Source organism: Hipposideros armiger, unplaced genomic scaffold (assembly GCF_001890085.2).
Source record: "Hipposideros armiger isolate ML-2016 unplaced genomic scaffold, ASM189008v1 scaffold_30, whole genome shotgun sequence".
Lineage (NCBI taxonomy): Eukaryota > Metazoa > Chordata > Mammalia > Chiroptera > Hipposideridae > Hipposideros > Hipposideros armiger.
Genome location: NW_017731380.1, coordinates 6,115,884 through 6,136,319, shown reverse-complemented (window position 1 = coordinate 6,136,319; position 20,436 = coordinate 6,115,884). Strand labels below are relative to the sequence as shown.

General features: G+C 34.3%; 1 pseudogene; it reads right to left on the bottom strand.

Moving 5' to 3' along the window:
* The window catches only part of LOC109379849 (transmembrane protein 258 pseudogene), a 70,441-nt pseudogene extending 50,289 nt beyond the window's left edge, over positions 1–20,152 (bottom strand).
* Between the last annotated feature and the right edge of the window lie 284 nt (positions 20,153–20,436).

Genomic DNA, 20,436 nt, shown 5'->3' with positions numbered 1-20,436 from the left:
TTACAAACTATAGAACTATAATGAAATATAAATTAGTGGCAGCCAGATATTTCAAACTAAAACACATTTGCTAATGAACAGAAATGTATCGCTGGTGCATAGATCCCTAGAGTGATCTACACAGTTCTCCTGTCCCAGAGTGCACGAAGGTAGGACCGAGGAGGCTTATAGAGCAAGTGCTGCCTAAAGCCTGAAAAACAGTTGCAGAAGCAGATAGGCCACTAATTTTATAGGGAGGCTTAGTGACGTTTCACCATTAGAAACACTTATTCACAGTGAGAAGAGGGAGGCTGCCTACATCACTTGTGTATAGGTTATTCATATATTTGTTTCTTGATTTCTGGAGTCACCTAGTTTTATTATCAATTTAACTTTTATTTATTGTAGTTTCATTCTTTTCAAATATTAAGGAAATACATTCTTATTGTGGAATTGCAAAAACACAGGAAAACATAATGACACAGCTCATATATATCCAAATTTCTATCAAGAAATAATAACTGTTAATATGTTAGACATTTTCTTATCTCTGCAGCCACACTATTTCCCTGCTATTCTTAGAAGGTGCCAGCTATACTTCCCCTTTAGGGTCTTTGAACTGGCTCAGGTTGCACTTTTAAATAGGGTGGTCAGAGCAGGCCTATCTGGAAGATGACTAACCAGAGATGAGAAAGTAAGATATGTGGCTATCTGACAGAAGGAATGTCCAGGCAGAGAGAAGAGCATTTCAGACAGGGAGAAGAGCAAATGCAAAGAACAGCGCTTGGCATATGTGAAGAAAAGTAAGGAGGCGCATGTGGCTGGGGCAGGGTGAGTAAGGGGTGTAGTAAAAAATTGAGGTTGGAGAGGTAAATTGAAGAACAGATTAAGGAGAGTGTTGGAGGACCTAATAAGGTGGTTTGCTGCTACTCTTAGTAAAATTGGATATCACTGAGGGTTATAAGCAAAGCAGTGACAAGATATTACATGCTATTTTTAAAAGATCATTTATAAGAACTTCCAAAGAAACCCTCATATTGGTTTTAATTTTGTTTTCTTTGTGTTCTCAGTAAATTCCTTATGCTGTTCTTTGAAATCACTATTTCTAATTTCAGCAGTGTCTATTTTGTTACTCAAAGCTAATATTGAGTTATAATATTTGTTAACCAAAAAAACACATTGTATGCATATGTAGCTATGCATATACATGTTTGTATATGTGAGTATATAGACACATGTGTATAAATTATATGCATATTAATAAACATAGTTATACCATGAAGTCTATGACTGCCCTTTCTCAAGCCCACAAACTGAGGTTCTATCCCCTCTTTCCTAATCTATTGTGCCATTGAGTAACTGTACATATAAGACTACAAAAAGTGGCATTTGTTTTTCCTCATTAAAATTTCATGGTTTTCTTTCTCTAGGATCAATACATGATTATTAAATTTATTTTGAATGTTCATTATTTTTCAGTGTGAAAGAGATTTTTCATTATATTTCTGTATAGTTATTGCTTTGTTAAGAATCTCTTGATGTTTGAATATTTATTTTCCTACCAGTCATCTTACTGAACTCTTAATCAAGCTAATAATTATTCAATTGATATATTTTGATCTGCCATGATAAGAATTGTACTATCTGTAAATAATGGTAATGCTGTTCTTTCCAATAGTATAGGGAATCATTTTTTTTCTTTTGATGCATTGGTTATATATTAAACAATATATGGGAATACAAAAATGGCTGTTATCTTGAACTTAAATTTGACTACTCATAGCATTATAAATAGGAACATTTTTGTATCCATTAGCAATGCATTTTAAACATTCCTAATAACATTCTTAGGATATGTTAAGAGGAGTTAATGTTTTTCTCCCTTTTGAACTCTTAATATAAAGAATTATATAAACAGCTACCTAAATGTTGGATTATTATTGCATTTTTAGAAAATGGCACATTGGTCATTTCATCATTTCTTTTGATACTCTCTCTGACTAGATATTTTTTAATATTACATTTATGTATTTTGAGTTGTTATATTACAGGGATTCATCATTTTAAGTGCACGATGAAAAGTTCACGAACTTAATTGTCCAACCTCGTTCAAGCCTTGGAGTCAGAAAAATCTGAAATCATATCCCACTGCACTCTTAGTTTAGCCTTGTAAAATTAGGCAACTTGTCCAAACCAGCTAAGCCTTAGTATTTTATGTGTAATGTGGAAATAATGAAATAATGTAATTTAGCATTAAAACCCCCCCATGAACCATCATAATTAAGGTACATAAAAGCCTGTTGGGTAGAGAAATCAAGAAGTGTTTTGTAACTGAAAAATAATGATAGTCGTTAGTAATTCAAGATGTATAGGATCCCCTGGAAATTGAACAGTAGAAAAAGAAAAGAAATTAGGATAGAGGTTTAAAACACATAGAGCAGAAAAAGGTGCCAGCAGAGAACAAGGAGTTATCAAAGATGTTGGAAGACCAGGATATAGAAAGTTTACCTCTAAGGACTGTTTTGGTTGCTTCCCATGAATTTTGATAGGTTATGCCTTCAATATTAATATCAGTTAATTATATTCCAGTATTCTTTGTGGTTCTCATTTTGACCGTCGGCTTACTAAGTAATTTTTTAAATTCTAAGTATCTTATCATTATTTATTTCTAATTAAATACCATGTGGTCAGTGAACATGCTTTGTATGACATTGACCTCTTGAAATATATTTAATATTGTTTTGTGGCCCATCATATGGTCAATATTAGTCAGTGTTATTCACATGTGAGAAAAATATAATACTCTGCTCTTACTGGTTTCTTCATTGTACAAACATCCAAAGGTCAACTTAATTGATGCTGTTGTTCAATTCTATATTCCTATTGATTATTCATTTACTTGTTTTATCAATTACTTAGAGATGGATGTTAAAGTCTTTAACTAGATTTTTTTCCTTTATTTCTACTAATTTTTTGCTTTATGTATTTCAGAACTTTGCTAATAGGTGTTACTGACTTAACTATATTGTTGTAATTGTTATTATTATTGTTGCTATTGTTGTTATTAGGTGTTATTAGGTATTTATACCTAATAACAACATAATATGACTGCATTAAAAATTTTTGAAATATATTAATGACCTACCTAAAAAATCAATAGAATATCTAATGTAACAAAAATACTTTTTAAAAAGAGATTGAAAATTCACAAGTTTGAATAGTTTAAAGTTCCCACTAGTGCCTTTTAGTGTGTAACAAACTTTAGTTCTCAAAAATTTGTCATTTAAGTTTAGAGTCAGAAAATTAGCCTGAAGTGGTTAGAATAGTCAGGATTTCAAAAATAGATACAAATAAATTGAATATTAGAAGAGAAGGGAAATTCAAAGGTCAGCTAGTGAAACTTTGGCAGTGTATAGACTTTTTGGCTTTCCCCAAATGGACCATAGGATTTTCTTTTTGGAGTCTTCTAAGACAGTCACCATTCATTTATCTAAATCAGTTTCAAAAATTATTATTTCTCCTTTTTTTGTTCATTTTTAATTTTGTGGATTTATTCATCACCACCACTCCCGCTTTGGAAATATGTTTCTCTTGTTTTAGCAAGGCTTTTAAAAGAAATGGAGGCTAAAACATGTGTTTATTTTGCCACAATTAACTGCCCAATCAACAGATAAGTTTTTGCATAGACTTCTCTAATAGTGTTATTACTACTTGTGTTGCTGCTACTTGCTGCTGCTTTTGTTACTTCCAGTTCTCATTTGTAGGGACTTTTTAATCATAGTATTTGGCACATAGTAGGCCCAATGTTCTAAATAGGAGTATAAATACCAGGTCCTATGGGATCACAAAAAAAGGAGTGAATTCTAGTAGTGGAGGAATAGAAAAGATTTTATGTAAACTGGTCATTACATATGAAGGATTCTTAAAAGGAGCATAGAAGAATTTAAAATATATAGTGTATACAGATTTTTATAGCATAAATAAAGCCATATGTTTGTGAAAGTGTGTAAAACTCTTGAAGAGCTATTGTTTATATTTTAGTATCCTTTATGTGACCAGGTGTTTTGACTTTTTTTTTGTTTTAATTATTAAATTTATTGGGGTGACAATGGTTAGTAAAGTTACATAGGTTTCAGGTGTACAATTCTGTAATACATCATCTATATATCACATTGTGTGTTCATCACCCAGAGTCAGTTCTCCTTCCATCACCATATATTTGACTTTCTTTACCCTCTTCTACTACTCCCCTTTTACCCTCACCCTCTGATAACCACTAAATTACTGCCTGTGTCTATGAGTTTTTGTTTCTTTAGTTATTTGTCTTGTTCCTTTGTTGTTCTGGCCTTTTGACAACTAGATTTCAGTTTTCTAAACTAAGGAAGCATGTAGTAGGATTCTCAAAATCTTGCCCAGATCCTTCTGTACAGTATGCTCTTAAAAGTTGAGTTAAAAGAAGGAATACCATGCTGGTTAAGATCATGGGTTCTGTAGTTAGATTGTCTGATTTCAAAACATAGTTCCACCATTTACTAGCTCTGCGATCTTGGGAAATATTACTTAATGAAGTGCTTGTTGTACCCCACATCTGCTACGGGGGCTAATAACAGTACCCAATTTATAAGGTTTTGGTAAGGTTTAAATTAGTTAATGAATGTATATCACTCAAAGGTTACCTAGATACTTAGTAAGCACTGAGTTATTATGACAATTCTGTTGTCATTGTTATTACTATATTATTATTATTATTATTATTATTATTACTATTATTATATTGGTAGGTGTTAGAATCATAGAATGATCTGCACTGCAAAAAGTACAACTCTAGGTGGGTTAATATAGTGTTTGAACAATTTTAATGAAAGTGTATCATCATAATAAATTCAATTCTTTATCAATTTTAAATCTCTGATGGAAGTTTCATCTATGTGTGCTTATTCATCATCCCATGAAACAAGTTTAAAGAGCTATGGATCTTAAATATAATAACAATAATCACCTTTTGTCAAATGAACAGTTGTGGGAACATGATTTGAGTGCTCTGATAGAAGTAAATAAAGTAATCACACAGGATTCTGTCCACTTTTGTGCTAAAGAGTCATAGTTAAGGCTTCATTTAATTTGCAAAATGTCAATGAACATCAAAAGGAGAAATGTATTGCATTCATCTTTGAAAGACAAATATAAAACCTCATATTAACCAGTTATTAATCAAAATTAGCTACTGATTTTGCTTAGTCAGTAAATCCAAATTTATGAGGAATATTGGTTATCAACACCTAGACTATGTAAGGAGAAGTTTGGAATTTTTTCTATCCAAGGATGTTTTAACTATTAATATCTCTACTTATAAGAATTATGGGCTTCTAAAAGGGTGGCATGAACTGTAGTCATTTTCATAAATGATAAAATTAAATTAACTAGTCAACTTTACTATTCACATTAAAAAATGACTAACAGTATGTTATCAAATTTTTGTTTTAATAACATTACTGTGTCAGAAACGGATCCTGCAATTAAAATGAGGACTTACTGGAGAAAGGGAAATAAGTTATAATAGTATTTATTGAAAAATGTAGGTAAGATTCCCAACATTATGGAAGTAAAAGCAATAGAATTGGTCTATGATTAAACATGGGAGATATACTTTGATTCTAGGAAAAACCTATGAAACAAGGAATCTAGAAAACATAACCTCTCTTTATAGTTGAGAAAATTGAGGATTAACTAAAGTAGAATAAATGAGAGACCATAATCTACAATTTAACACAATTTCTTTTATGAATAATATTTAAAGCATATTTGTTGGTTGATTTAAGAAGGAAAAATACATGAATTATGTAAATCTCTGGTAATATCAAGTATTATATCAAGTCATATCAAGTATTGCTAAACAGGAAAACACTAAACTGCATAGTCAGGTGTTTTAATCTACTTTATTTGTTTTCATTTATCATTGTTGAATTTTTTTCCCTTTTTTGACCATAATTCCTTTCTTTATTCAAAGCAAAACTAAGCACAATTCAACAGTATTTTATCATTGGTGGTTATATATCCTGATTTTACCTTTAAATTATTCAGCAGCATAATGTACAGGTAAAGAAGTAAAATATACAACACACATTCTTCACACATTTGCTCAATTTTTCATAAAGAAGCAGAAAGTTTCTGAGAGGATTGATAGAAAGTTAAAGACATAGAAAATATTATAGGCCTGTATATTTGTTGAGTTCCTTTCACCTTAATAAATAAAGTGAACACTAAACATATACAATTATATCAGCATTTACCCTCTAAACTTCCAGTAATGGAAAAAATATCGTGAGACCAATACTCAATACTCTAACCTTAGGTTAGACTATCACAAAAAAGAATAAAGACAAGAAATTCTAGACTAATTAGTGTCTGTATACATGTGAAGAGCATGGAGCAGTCCATGTAATTGTAAACATAGAATTGAATATTCCTTATACCTAAGAAAATCATTTGCATTCTATTCCTGTGCCATCAAGTTTTTGTTGATTTTTCCTGTCTTACTCAGAAGTCTGAGCCTGGGATAATGTATCCGTTTTATATAATGTGTGTTTTTATGGCTTTTATAGAACTTATGGCTAGGCAGTATAAATAAGAGCTTGTTATTTCTTTTCTTTTCTTTTCTTTTCTTTTTTTTTTTTCTGTCTTAGTTTTGCTTAGCCAGAAGTGTATTTGGAACTCTCTGGTTAATGAGGACTGAATTTCCTCTAGCCTTATTTTAAGGTAGAGAACATAAAAATTTTTTACTTTCTTTTTATTCTCACACGAACCAATTCCAACGTGTTTTTTTTCTGTTTTTACATTTGTTTCAGAGTAACCTTGGTTTATGCATTCTAAATTTATGTAGTCTAAAATTGGTAATGTACTTAGTTCTGTAAAGAAATGATCCAGAATCAGGAGGAAGCAATAGAGTCACACCAGTGGGAAGATTATGGAATAGCCACAAAAAAAATAAAAAGGTTTTTTTGAAAGTTCTATTTTTTCTCTGCCCTGGACCCATTACTAGTCCTTATGCAAAGTCTTATATACAAATCTGATTGTTTCTAAGGACTGGTTATCTTTTAATCAAGTCCAAGATTCTGGTGGCTGTCTCCCTTTGGAGTCTTAGTATATATTCAACTCATACAGTTGCAGAACTCAGCGGAAGCATCAATAAGATGCTTCCCACCATACTCTATGCTAAGATGATCATCATTTTCATTAATCCATTCTACCTTCGTGGGTCATTAAAATAAAGCATCCATGATACTCAGATTATTAGTGCAAAAGCTGTTTGATTGTCTTGCAATGTTCAAAAAAAAATCTGGCAAAAATGATACTGCTGTTTCCTTCCTATATTTACTGGCCCCATGGCCCTGCTAGTTTGTGATTCCAGCAATATAACAAGCAGTGGTTGTATTGAAACACTACAATTTTATACCCCTGACCCTAACTGGGTTTCTGTAATTACTTGTCTCAGGATGATATATAAAAGCAGTGTCAGGTCTGAGATGGCATCTTAGGACAGCTAAGGGCGATCAGCAGTCATAGCTGCAACTTAGTGACTTACGTGTTTCTGATCCTCTACTTTTTGGTGACATTCATGAATCTAGTCCCTTGCCAAGAATGTGTACAAAAATAACTTAGTCATCATCCCCAATCAGAAAATCATTGCATTTCTTAACACTTGTGTAACAGACCTGTGGGTTTTTATACTTCTCTTTCTATATAAATATTTTATGGTAAACATAATATAGCCACAATTATATTTTTAATATTATATATCAAACACCAAGCAGTATGCTAAGTGTTTCATAAATATGTAATTAAATCTTTCAAAACAGTGAGTATGAAAGGTTGGGTGGGGAAGGGTTATGGACAATGGTTGTTCACTCAGTCAGAAATGAGTAATTTTTTTAAAGTATTCTCATTGACACTTTGTAGAACTTCTAGGACATGGTGAAAAATAAAAAAATAAAAAATCAGACTAACGTTATCAGTTATGTCTCTTTTAAAGACCACAATACACCCCCTTATTGCCTGCACTCAGAGTGGTCTATTTCTACCATTCAGTCTTAGCTCAGGCTGACATAATAAATCTACATACTGGGAAACTTAAATAAGAATTTACTTCTCACAGTTCTAGAACTGGGAAGTCCAAGATTAGGGTGCCAGTATGGTTGTGTCCTTGGTGAGGGTCTTCTTCCTGGCTTTCAGACAGCCACCTTTTCACTATGTTCTCATGTGACAGAGAGAAGAAACCATGGTGTCTTCTCCTCTCCTTACAGTTATTAACACCATCATGGAGGCTCTACCCTCATGACTTCATCTAAACCTGATTACGTCTCTAAGGCTCTACCTCCTAAAACTATCACATTGGGGTATAGGGCTTTAATATATGAATTTGAGAGGAGACAAGCATTTAGTCCATATCATACCCCCACTTAGTACACCACTGCCCAACATCTGAAATGTGTATTATTTTTATCTTCTTTTACAAAATTGGGCTGGAGGCAGAGAGAAATTAAGAAATATGACACAGATGGTCACACTCTTCATATCTAATATATGATACCAAAAGGTATGTAAGATTATATTCTTGATATTAAATACATGATAAGATCAATCATGTAAAATCATGATGATAACAAAGGAAATTCACCAGAAATCCTGAAATTTTAACACATCATGTTGATTCTCCATCCAGTATAATTCTATGTAATCCATCTAACGGTCATAATACATAGCATGTAAAAAAATCAAGACATAAGTAATATATGATCTGAGTTTCATGGGGATTTAGCATGTTATTATTAAACTATTTTATCTTAGTACAGACTTTTCCCAAAAATTTAGATATTTTCAGAGCTACCACATACTAACTGATTCAAAGAACAATAATTGATGTTTGGTGATAATTTTGGCAATGTATAGATTAAAGTCTGACTTGAAGCAGGTCAGATGCAAAATTGAGAGTGTTTAAAATGCATGAAGGAATATGCTATTCAAAATCAAGAGATAAAATATTTACAATAAAATAAAACGGTGGTAATTTATCACTCAGTAAAAGAACCCTTGTAATATGTCTTCTACACAATTCAGTGTTAGCCTTAACATTTATTCGAACACTTGAAATAATGAAACTGTATTACCTGAAATTATGGTATAATTCAAATTGGAGTTGATGTTGCTATTGATAGTGTCCTCCTCCTCTTCCTTCTCCCTCTCCTCTTTTTTCTTCTTCATACATAATGAAAAAAATATAATATGATTTTCTAGATATATTCCTTATGAAAAAAAATCAAGGTAATTACTATTTAAAATTGTCCTCAGTGTTTTCTCTCAATGAATGAAGAATTGAAATAGAAATAAGAGGTGAACTTACTGGAAATTTGGAAACAAAATGATCACCATTAACAGATGTGTTTATATACCTTCAAAACCCAAGAGACTTACTATGAAGTGCAAAACTAATAAGCATGTTTTCTAAATGATGTAGGATACTGTGGGCTTTTAGCCCACAAAAGTAATCACAAGGTCAAAGAAAGGAAGATTCAGCATGATTTTGAAGAGTCCACGTAGTTTGATAAAGCCATAACGAAAGGCATCTGAGTGAATATGGTGAAGACATAAGACAAGGAATATTATCAAGGCACTTCTGTAGGACTTTCCATGTCACAGTAAATAATTATTCATCTCCCATACTATACCAGATTATTCAGATTGGAATTATGTGCAAGAAAATTTTTTTTTTCTTTGCTACATTTCTGTTGGGTATTTACATTTTAACAAATTACCTTTACCAGACAAGTTCATTAGTCAGAAGAACCCAAAGATTCCAGAAATATATTCCTGTCTTAGCTCAGGCTTCTATAATACAAGTCTGTTGACATTCAGATAGAAGAGTGGCATAATGGAACAAAACTAACAGGGCACATTACAACAAAATTTCACTAAAGTATCATCAGTATTTACTTTCCCCAATTCTGTTTGTCTTATTTTCTCATAAACCCACCTGAATATGGTCTTTCACCACCATCACTTTACCAAAAATATTATGTTGGAAAAGTCATGACATGTTTTTTTTCTGTTTTTCATCGCAAAAATGTGTCATGACTTCTCTGACAACCCAATATATTGATAAAACAAATTTAAGTCTTCATCTCCCTACATTAAAAATACATCCACAATCCAACCATTTTTTTCTCTCTTTCTGCCTTCCCTCTGGGATATCATAGCCTGCGTTCCCAATGAGTTAGCAAATCTGTTGGGTATTTATTGGGTATTTGATCTAGGGATTAGGAGGGAATAATAGGGGACTGAAGCATGGAAGGAGAAAAAATCAATACAAAGATATTTTTATTAAACTTGGTTATTGCTATAGACAAATGGTGACTTGACCATACAGTACGATTTGAGAAGGCATATGAAACGAATCTCAGAACATCCCTCTGGGGGAATGCTGTCCCTGTTAAGTCAAAGGTTTACTCTACAGGGTGTGATTTTCCCTCTAGTTAATAGCTGCACATGTGTGAGCAACAAGTGAGCTTTCATAATATGCCCTACTATACAGTCAACAGAGAAGCCTATGTTGGGAAGTGAAAATCATATGGTACAAGCCTGAGGTAAGATGCTGATAGGTAGCATCTATATGAAGTTGGCTAGCTGAAGCCCTATAAAAATCAAATTGTCATTCACAGATGTAACTTGAATAAGAGGTCAATGAGGTTGAGATGATCTGATGTGATACATAAAAGGCATCTGGTTCAGTGTCTTTATGAACTGTATGAAGTCTAATCCACTACTTTCCCCTTTCAAAATGGTAGCCAACTGCAACATCTTAAAAAAATTTAAGGAAACATAGTTTGTGGAACAGACTACGGTTTTTGCTATTATAGCCTGTGTTGAGGTCATAATATGCATTCAGGATCTTCTTTCTCTGACCCATTCTAGATTTTGTTCACCTTTGGCCAGTCTTTAGGCTGCTTTCTTGCCTGATTAAATAATACAATTCAGATTTTATCCACCAAGGCTTGAATTTTCTGTTACTTCGCCTTTCTCAGGTGATGTTTGCTTCCATTGCTCATTTATTATGGTCACTGGGAACAAAATCACTAACAGATGCCCCAGTGCATCCCTGAGTTCTATACATACTTCTCCATGCCTCATTGCTTGAAAGCAAACTTAGATTTTGATGGGATACAACAAAATATATAAGGCCTTGTTTCAGTGCATATACCACTGCCTGAAACAAAGTTACCCCACATAACAGAGTCTTGTCACCAAGCTGACCATTTAGCTGAGCTTAACAGGCAACTCCACTATTTTATTAGGATGGCTGTTTCTGGGAAATGAGACAGACAATATTGAAGTCTTTGAATTGTGATTCTGTCAGAGATTCTGTGGTAACGGAGGAAAACCCTAATACTTTGTATGCAGGTGTCAATCCTGATCAGAACAAATTGTTGCCTATTCCTATAGGTGGAAATAGGTTAAATATGAACAACATGCCAAATAGTGATTTTATGGCTTTCATTGAGGGATGTTGGCATATCTAGAGCTCACCATCTCTTTCTACTACTGACAGTGATAGTAACTAGCTAACACTTGCTGGGAGAGAGAGCCCATACATAGTCTGCATCCCTGACACCACAGCCACTTTATACTTGAGCATGTTATACCAGTATATTATCCAAGTGTCATAGCCACCTCATAGTTTAATGTCTTACCTAATACCTACTATCCATTCCAATCAACCATGCATTATTGTGATATTACCACATTCAAGGGCTGTCACCATTTTGCTTCTATGTATCTGGAAGGTAGGCAATAATGGCAGAAGTGCAGAAGAGATAAAAGTGAAAAACAAAATTAAAAACAAACAAACAATTCCTTCAAAAACAAAGAAGTATGATGTATCCCTTCCTTGTTTATTTAAATATATGTCTATATATACACGTATATTAAAAACAATTATATTGGGTTGTTGGAAAAGTCATGATGCATTTTTGCAACAAAAAACATAGAAAAAATACATCATGACTTTTCAGACAACCCAATAATATAAGGTACTTAGAATTATGTGTACTGACTTGTAGAATTGTTTGTTACATTAAATAAAAAAACTTGCAAAGTGATGTGTACAACATGATTCTATATCAGGAAAAACAAACAATAAATATATATATATATAAAGAAGAGTAATGAAGAATATAAAAGATGCTTTTTATCTTGATTACTCAGACTAGAGAAGCACAGGGGAGGTAGGGAGAAGATATTTATTTTTTCTTTATACACTGTGCCTTGCATTAATTCATTTATTATATAATAAGGAGGTATTATTCTGTATTATAAATAAATATAATAAAGAAAAAGTTGAATATAAAAATATAATTTTGAAAGAAAGTATAACAAAATATCTAGATTAGTTTCATTAGGTTGGGTAAATGTTTTGACTGCCTTCTCCAAATTTTGAAGAATGTTGAAAATAAAATGACTCATAATTTTAAAATATAAAACAATAATGGCAAGTTAATCAGTTGTGAATGTTGATCATAACTAGTGATGTATTTTAAACATGGATGTTATCTAAATGTAATTAAAATATGTTTTATTTCTCACTAAAAGATTAGCAGCATCTGCCGAGCTAAAGAAGTGGCTCAGACACACAGTTCACTATGGGATTTAGATGGACCTTTGCAATAATGTTTAAAGCTATGTTCTTAGTCTGCAATCTATTTTGTGAGCTCTGTTGAGGACAACTGCTCCTGTGGCCTCTCGAAAGAAGCAGAGTTCAGGTGATCTCATTCTTTGCTTTGCCCCAAAGTGCTTAACCCTCTCTTTTGTCTGTGCACACATTCCAATCAGCACAAAGACACTTTTCATTACTTCCTGAAAAACCACAACCTCAGAATCTCTTGGATTTTTAGATAATGCTAAGATCATCATAAAGGGACTTTGAGACAACTGCCAAAGCTCTCTCACAAAAATACTAATTGAGCAGAAATGCTGGGCTTTTAAACTTAAGCTTTGTGTGTATTTAAGGTTGACTAAGATTAAAGTGAAAAGAGAAGAGGAAGAAAGTAATTTGCTTCCGTTAACTCATTTCTAGTGTTCCAGAAGAGAAATTCTCTAAAGACCCGCTTCCAAAGTTCTGGTGGCCTTCTTGGTTTGCTCTCTATTTTAGCATTTTGTGATATAAATGCAGGAAAAACAAACATCTCTCAGATATTCTGTTTGGTCCTCTAAGAAAACAGGAAAGTGAAAATTGGAGAGAATGCAAACACACACACACACACACATACACACACACAACATGGATAGAAGGAAGGAAGGAAGGAAGGAGAAGGGGAAGGGGATGGGGAGGGGAGAGAGGGAGGGAGAAGGGGAAGAGGAAGGAGGGAGGGAGAGAAGGAGGGAGGGAAGGACGGAAGGAAGGAAGGAAGGAAGGAAGGAAGGAAAGTATGACAGAAGAAAGAGAAAGTGAGAGAGAGAAAGAGCAAGGAGTCAGAGAAATCAGTTTCATGAAGAAGTAGAAAAGGAGAAGAAAATGTAATCACCAAAGCAGATATTATACTTGTTTTAAATAACTATGTTCTTCGTAGTCTGTGTTCATTAGCTGAGGAAATGTACCAGATTGACCGTACTGGCTAAAGTAGTTAGAGGGCATATCTGTTTGATTATAGACAGAGGTTAAAGAAAATGAGTGAAAAGAGTAGAATTTAGATATGAGAATATATAGAACATAGGATAAAGCTCGTTGATGATTTTAATATTGGAAAACAGGAAAAATGCAGTTTCTCATCTAATAGGTGTTCAAACATGCTAGTTGCCTACTTCCTTATTAGTCAGTAAGTTTGTGTCATACATCTCTACAGAGTTGTTTATGGGGCTATTTGCTTTGTAAAATCTTAGAAGAGCCAATAGGCTATCTGAGAGATGTTTTCCTGTGTTATTACCAAAAAAATGTTAAATGGAGAGCAAATACTGAATAGAGTAATATCAGATTCAACAAGACACATTTTGCAAGTACATATCCCTTATATAATTACTAGGTTTAATATCACTGTATTCAAATTACATACTAAATATATTTAGTATTTTAGACAGTAGAGAGAGGGAATATGTACATTCACAAATCTTCCAAAGAATTCAAATTATTTTTCCAAAATAATTTAAAAAGAAATTAAGGTACATTACATAAAATCTTTAATTTATATCAAACTATGAAAATTAGAATACTTTATATTATTGAGTCTGTATTTTAATGAATTATATTACTATGGGTATTTATCTTCTTTGTTATAGGAATTAAAGTTCTTCCTTAATATTCTTATCAGTATTATATGCTAATACTTTACTCAGAAATAGTCTATGATGCAAATATTTTTTACTACAAACTTTACATATTCATATCAAATATATCCCTATGAACACTTAAACAGGCAACTTTTACCTAAACTTTACTCATATCTTCAAACCTGTACCTCAGTTTTTTAGATAACTTGCAAAGGCTTATATTTTAGTTTTAAATGACTTTTTATCTCTCCTTTCACTTTTTTAATAAAATAGAAAACACAGCATTATGCCATAATATAAAATGTAATTCTAAGGCCATTGCTATGTAATATTGGGTTGTCAGAAAAGTCATGACGCATTTTTGCAACAAAAAACATAGAAAAAATACATCACGACTTTTCTGACAACCCAATATCTCACAGCCACAAACAGGAAGAGGGAACTGTTATCAACATTTATATAATATTATATTTAAAAAGTTGGTTAAACTATACCTTAGCCAATTCTACTATTACATGTGCTCATAGAAATCCTATTCATTTATGTATGCTTTGCTATTTAATCATTGTGTCTATAGTTTCCATTGCTTTTCTCTAATTCCAGTTCCTCATTCTTTATGAATTAATTCATTTGCATGATATATATATATATATATATATATATATATATAATTTCAGTGTTAGAAATCTTAGACCAGAAACATCAGAAGGAATGCCCTGATAAAGACCTCTAAAAATCTTCTCTCCCTTAAAATCATTGAGAACACTGGCAAGAATCAGATTTTGCAGAAATCTGGAAATTAACCAGACTTGAAACAATTTAGGGGGCATTCATTTCAGAAAAAAGTGGCATAATCACACTAAGAACAGTAAATTTTGTGCTATTTTGTTTTAGCCCATGCTACCTCCATCTTATCTCCATCTTAGCTTTGAAAACCACTAACTTACAGTCACCATGAAAACAAGCAGTCTGGTTGCTACTGGAAGAGTCAGAACAGGATTTAAGATCCTTCAAAGCTCCATTTCCAGGGAATTGTCATTATTTGACCTTTGTGGTGGTCTGCCTAAAGACACCACTCACAAGGCTTGTCTTTACATGACCTGACTCAGAGCTTGTCATTGTACATAGCTCTTTTCCTGATAGCATGTCACAACAACAAACAGAGGCAGTTGTTTACTATCATGGCTGAGGAGGCAGTAGGTACCAGTTGGGGAAAACAATAGACTAAAAATATACTAAAAGAAAAACTTATTGAACATATCTATACTGACTTCAAAACTTCTAATATATTCCTGGGAATATAGACCACACACAGGCACATGGCTATGTGCATATTCAGGCTTTTGCACATGCTTTGTGCTCCCACATCTCATCAACCTTGAGGTTCAGCATAAGTTGAAAGGGTAGACTAAGAAAGAGTTCTCAACTGCTACCTGAGGTTTGAAGATGTGCTCCAAAATGCAAATACAACCTCTTAGCCAAGACTTGGAACTGAGCTTCTGGGGCTTGTAGAAAACCAACAACATATGAATAATGGAGATCATAGACGAGTAGAGAAAAAAAGAGCAGAAATAATATTTCAAAAAATAATGGATGAAAACTTTCAAATTTGAAGAAAAAATATTAGTTTCTACATCTAAGCTCAACTAACATTAATTAGGATAAATTTAAAGATATCCACACCTAGACACACCCTAATCAAACTGCTGAAAGACAGAGACACTCTTGCAAGCTACAAGAGAGAAGCAATTCATCACTTAAAAGATAATTTCAATAAAAACAATGGTGAATTTTCATTAAAAAAACACAACAAAACACAAATCATGAAACTGAGAAGGCAATGGTAAAACATTTTTAAAGTACTGAACAGCAACAAAAAAAAACTATCACAAAATTATTCTTCAAAAAGTAGGAGGCATTAAGAAATTCTCGATAGACAAATACTTAAGAAAGCTTATCACTAGCAGACCTGCCCTATAAGACAGAATAAAGGTCATTCTTGAGGCTGAAATGAAAGGGCACTTGACTCAACATGAGAAAATAAAGAGCAACAGATATGGTAACTACATATGTAATTAAATATCAATATAAGTATATTTTTGTTTGAAAATAACACAAAGTAATATTTATAAACCTATGCTAATGGGCATGTAATGTATAAAGATGTATTTGTATATCAATTAGGGCACAAGTTTGGAAGGGGGGAGAATGTAACTATATAGAAGCAAATTTTTTGTATACTATTGAAATAAAGTTGGTATTAATATGAGCTAGATTATTATAAATTAAAATGGTAATCGTAACCCAAGCACTGAGACTATAAATCAAAAATAATATGGTGAAAAAATAACAAGAGAATTAACATGGTATTACATTAGAAAAATGTCTATTTAGCACAAAATGATGTAATGTGGTAATAGAGAAACAAAAAAGCCATGAGACATACAATAGCAAATCAGCAGATGTAAATTCTAACTTTTCAATAATTACATTGAAAATAAATCAATCCAACAGCAATGATAGGCAGAATGCATTAAAAAACATCCAACTAGAGAGTCAAGATGGTGGAGTAGGAAAACAGGTAAACACTGTGCCTTTTTCCTTCCGTGAACACATTAAAATTACAACTAAATTAAAGAACAACCAACCTGAAGAACCATCTGAAGTCTGGATGACCAGAAGTTTTATAACTAAGGATTTAAAGAAGCCACTGGGGCCGGCCGAGTGGCTCAGTTGGTTAAGAGCTCGCTCAAGAGTTTGAGCTCTGAGCAACAGCGGTTGGAGTCCCAGCCTGAGCTGAGCAGCCGCTGAGCTGCCAACAGGTGGCAGGATGGCTCAGCTAAAAAAAAAAGAAGCCACTGGTAGGAGGGTTGGAGATGTGAAACAGGCTGGCTTCAAACCTCCATGTGGCGGTTGAGAACAGAGCGGGAAATCTCAGCCACAGAACCCCTCCCCCCCGCTTTGCCCCAGAGGAACAAGAGACCCCAGCCCCATGTTGGCCTCCCCAGCCCAGAGCACTGGTGCTGGAAAGAGGAGTGCAACAACATCTGGCTGTGAAAAACAGTGGGGATGCCAAGCAACCAGGTGGGACAAGAGGCTGAGGGAAACCCAGACATTCCCTTAAATGACCCACGCACTGACTGTCTCGCTGGCAGGCACTCACCTTGGGTTCTGGCAGAGATGCAGTAACTCAGGGGACGTCAGAGGCATATGAGGAGCAGACTGAATTTGTGGATCTGGAGGGCAGGAGGGCAGTTGCCATTTTCCCTGTGTGTGGTCCTCTTACCAAGCAGCCAGCAGGCAGCCACCGTCTTTAATATGTTGAGCCCGCCCCCACAGGCCAAACCTGAATCTGATTGGCCTGGTGAGATCCACTTGCTCCAACCTGCTGACTCACTGAGACCCAGCCCCACCTAATTCCCCAACACCAGAGGCAGTTTCTCTAAGAAAAGCCAGCCCCACCTGCATTGCATTCTTTCTTAAAAAATTATCAGAGTCTGTAGGACCCACATGGGTGGCAGCTGGCCTCAGTGTGCTCTGAGACTCTTGCTAAGAAGCTCCAGGCTCAGCAGTGGCACCCAACCAGCGTCTACATTGATCTTTTAACCACAATTCTTCCCACTCTAGTGACTCCCTGAATCGCTGCCTAACCCAACTCATGTACCACACTAGAGTTTAGCAGGGCCTAAACCTTAAGGGAGACAGCAAGTGGCAGCAGGCCTCCGGGTATCCTGTTTTTTTGTGGAGCTACCCCAGGCCTGGCACTGGTGGCAGACGTCCTCAGTTTGCACTGGGGCCTCTCCCATGTACCTCCAGGGTTAGCACGGGCAGCGAACAACTGCAAATCACTTTATAGCTCCTACCAGGTAGTTCCTGGGCTGTCACAGGCAGTAAGAATGGGTTCTTGTCATTTGTGGCAACCTGGATGGACCTGGAAGGTACTGTGCTGAATGGAATGAAAGACAGAGAAAGACAGATGCAATGTGATTTCGCTTATATGTGAAATCTAAAGAATAAAATAAACAAAACAGAAACTCATAGATACAGAGAATAAATATCGATGGTTGCCAGATGGGAGGGGAGTTGGCGGGGAGTGAAAAAGTGGAAGGGATTAAGAAGTACAAATTGGTTGTTACACAGTAATCATAGGATATAGTATAAATAATATAGTCAATAGTATTGTAATAACTATGTATGGTGTCAGATGGGTACTGGGTTTGTTGGGGTTATAGGTGGGAGGGAGTTCTGGGCAGGGTGAAAAGGTGAAGGAATTAAGAAGTACAATCTGGTAGTTACAAAATAGTCATGGGGATGTAAAGTAAAGCCCAGGGAATATAGTCAATGATATAGTAGTAACTATATATAGTGTCAGGAGAGAACTAGACTAGTCAGGGGGATCACTTCTGAAATAATATAAGTGTTTAACCACTATGCTGAATACCTAAAATTAAAATGAAAAAAATATTGAACATCAACTCTAATTGAAAAATTAAAAAGGGGGGCAAAAGTTGACAGGAATAAGGGGTTCTAATTTCCAGGTATAAAACAAATAAGACATGGGGTTGTAATGTACAGCATAGGGGGCATAGTCAATAATATTTTAATAGTGTGCTACGGTGTCAGATGGTTGTTGGACTTATGGTGATTACTGCTTTAGGTATATAAATGTTGAATAACTATGGTGTGCACCTGAAACTAATATAATATTGTATGTTAGCTATATTTTAATAAAAACCTTTTTAAAAATCCAACTAAATGCTGTCTACAACAGACACAATTTGGATTTAAAGACAAATTATTTGAATGTACAAAAATGGGAAACAATACCATGTATATTAGTTAGGGTTCTCCAGAGAACAGAGAAAATGAGATTTTCTTTCTTTTCTTTCTTCCCTTCATTCTTTCTTATATGGAATTGGTTCATATGATGATGCAGGCTGAGTAACCCCATCCTCTATGGTCTGAAAGCTGAAGACGCAGGAAAGATGGTGATGTAATTCAGTCCATGTCAAAAGGTCTGATAACCTGGGGACCAGGGGGTCAATAATGTAAATCCCAGACCAGGGCTGCAGATAATTAGATGAGCTATTTCAGCTCAAGTACTGATACAGGGGGGAAAAAGGGCAAATATCTCCTTCCTCAACCATTGTTCTATTAAGGCCCTCAATGTATTGAATAATGCCCACCCACACTGGGAGGAAAATCTACTTGAATGAATCAACCAATTCAAATATTAATCTCATTTAGACACACCCTCATAGACACAGTTTAATCTGGGTATCCCAAAGCCAGTCAACTCAACACATAAAATTAGCCATCATAAATCCACTCCTTGGCACCCATACACATCTCTTTAAACATATTGAATTTTCAAATAAAGATGATAACAAGGTCATAATTCTAATATGGTACAACTATTTTGTGCAGAAGTGAAACCCCACTAACCCCTTCCCTATAAGAAAGAGCAGGTGAAATCCTTGAGTGATGTTAACTCTTCACCTTGACATCTCATAACTTAAATACTATAATATAAAATTAAGAATACTTATACACTAATAGAAATCAATGTACTTTGTGTTATGTAATAAGAGCATAAGAAAGGAAACAAATTATACACACACACACACACACACACACACGCATGCATGCACACATAAATGTATTCATAGCAAAATAAAGAGAAAATAGTCATGACAATTATGGTCTTCATTTCTGTAACTGGTCAAGTTGTTGTTACTGTATGTATAACTATCTCCTTAAACCACCCATTCTGTATATCTTGACTTTAGCAAGTATCTCAGCTGGTTGTGATTCTTACCTGGTAGAGTGTCCCAAAGCTCCATTCCTGAAAGATCTCGGCCATGACTAGTCCTGCCTGGATTGGGTTGTTGTAGTTTGCCATTGACCTTAATCACACAACATGGTAATAACAAAAGATGCCCTAAGGGATCTCTTGTATTGCAGATATACTCTTCCTTACCTCCACTGTGGAATAGTAGTTCCATTTCACTTTGATAGTCAATATCAATTATCCTTCCCACACTGTAACACCCTACTTTACCTGTTGACTCAGAGACATGAGGAGCCCAAAGTGACTGGATAGCAGCCTTAACTTTCAGTTCAATGAAATCATTATTGTGCTTCCTG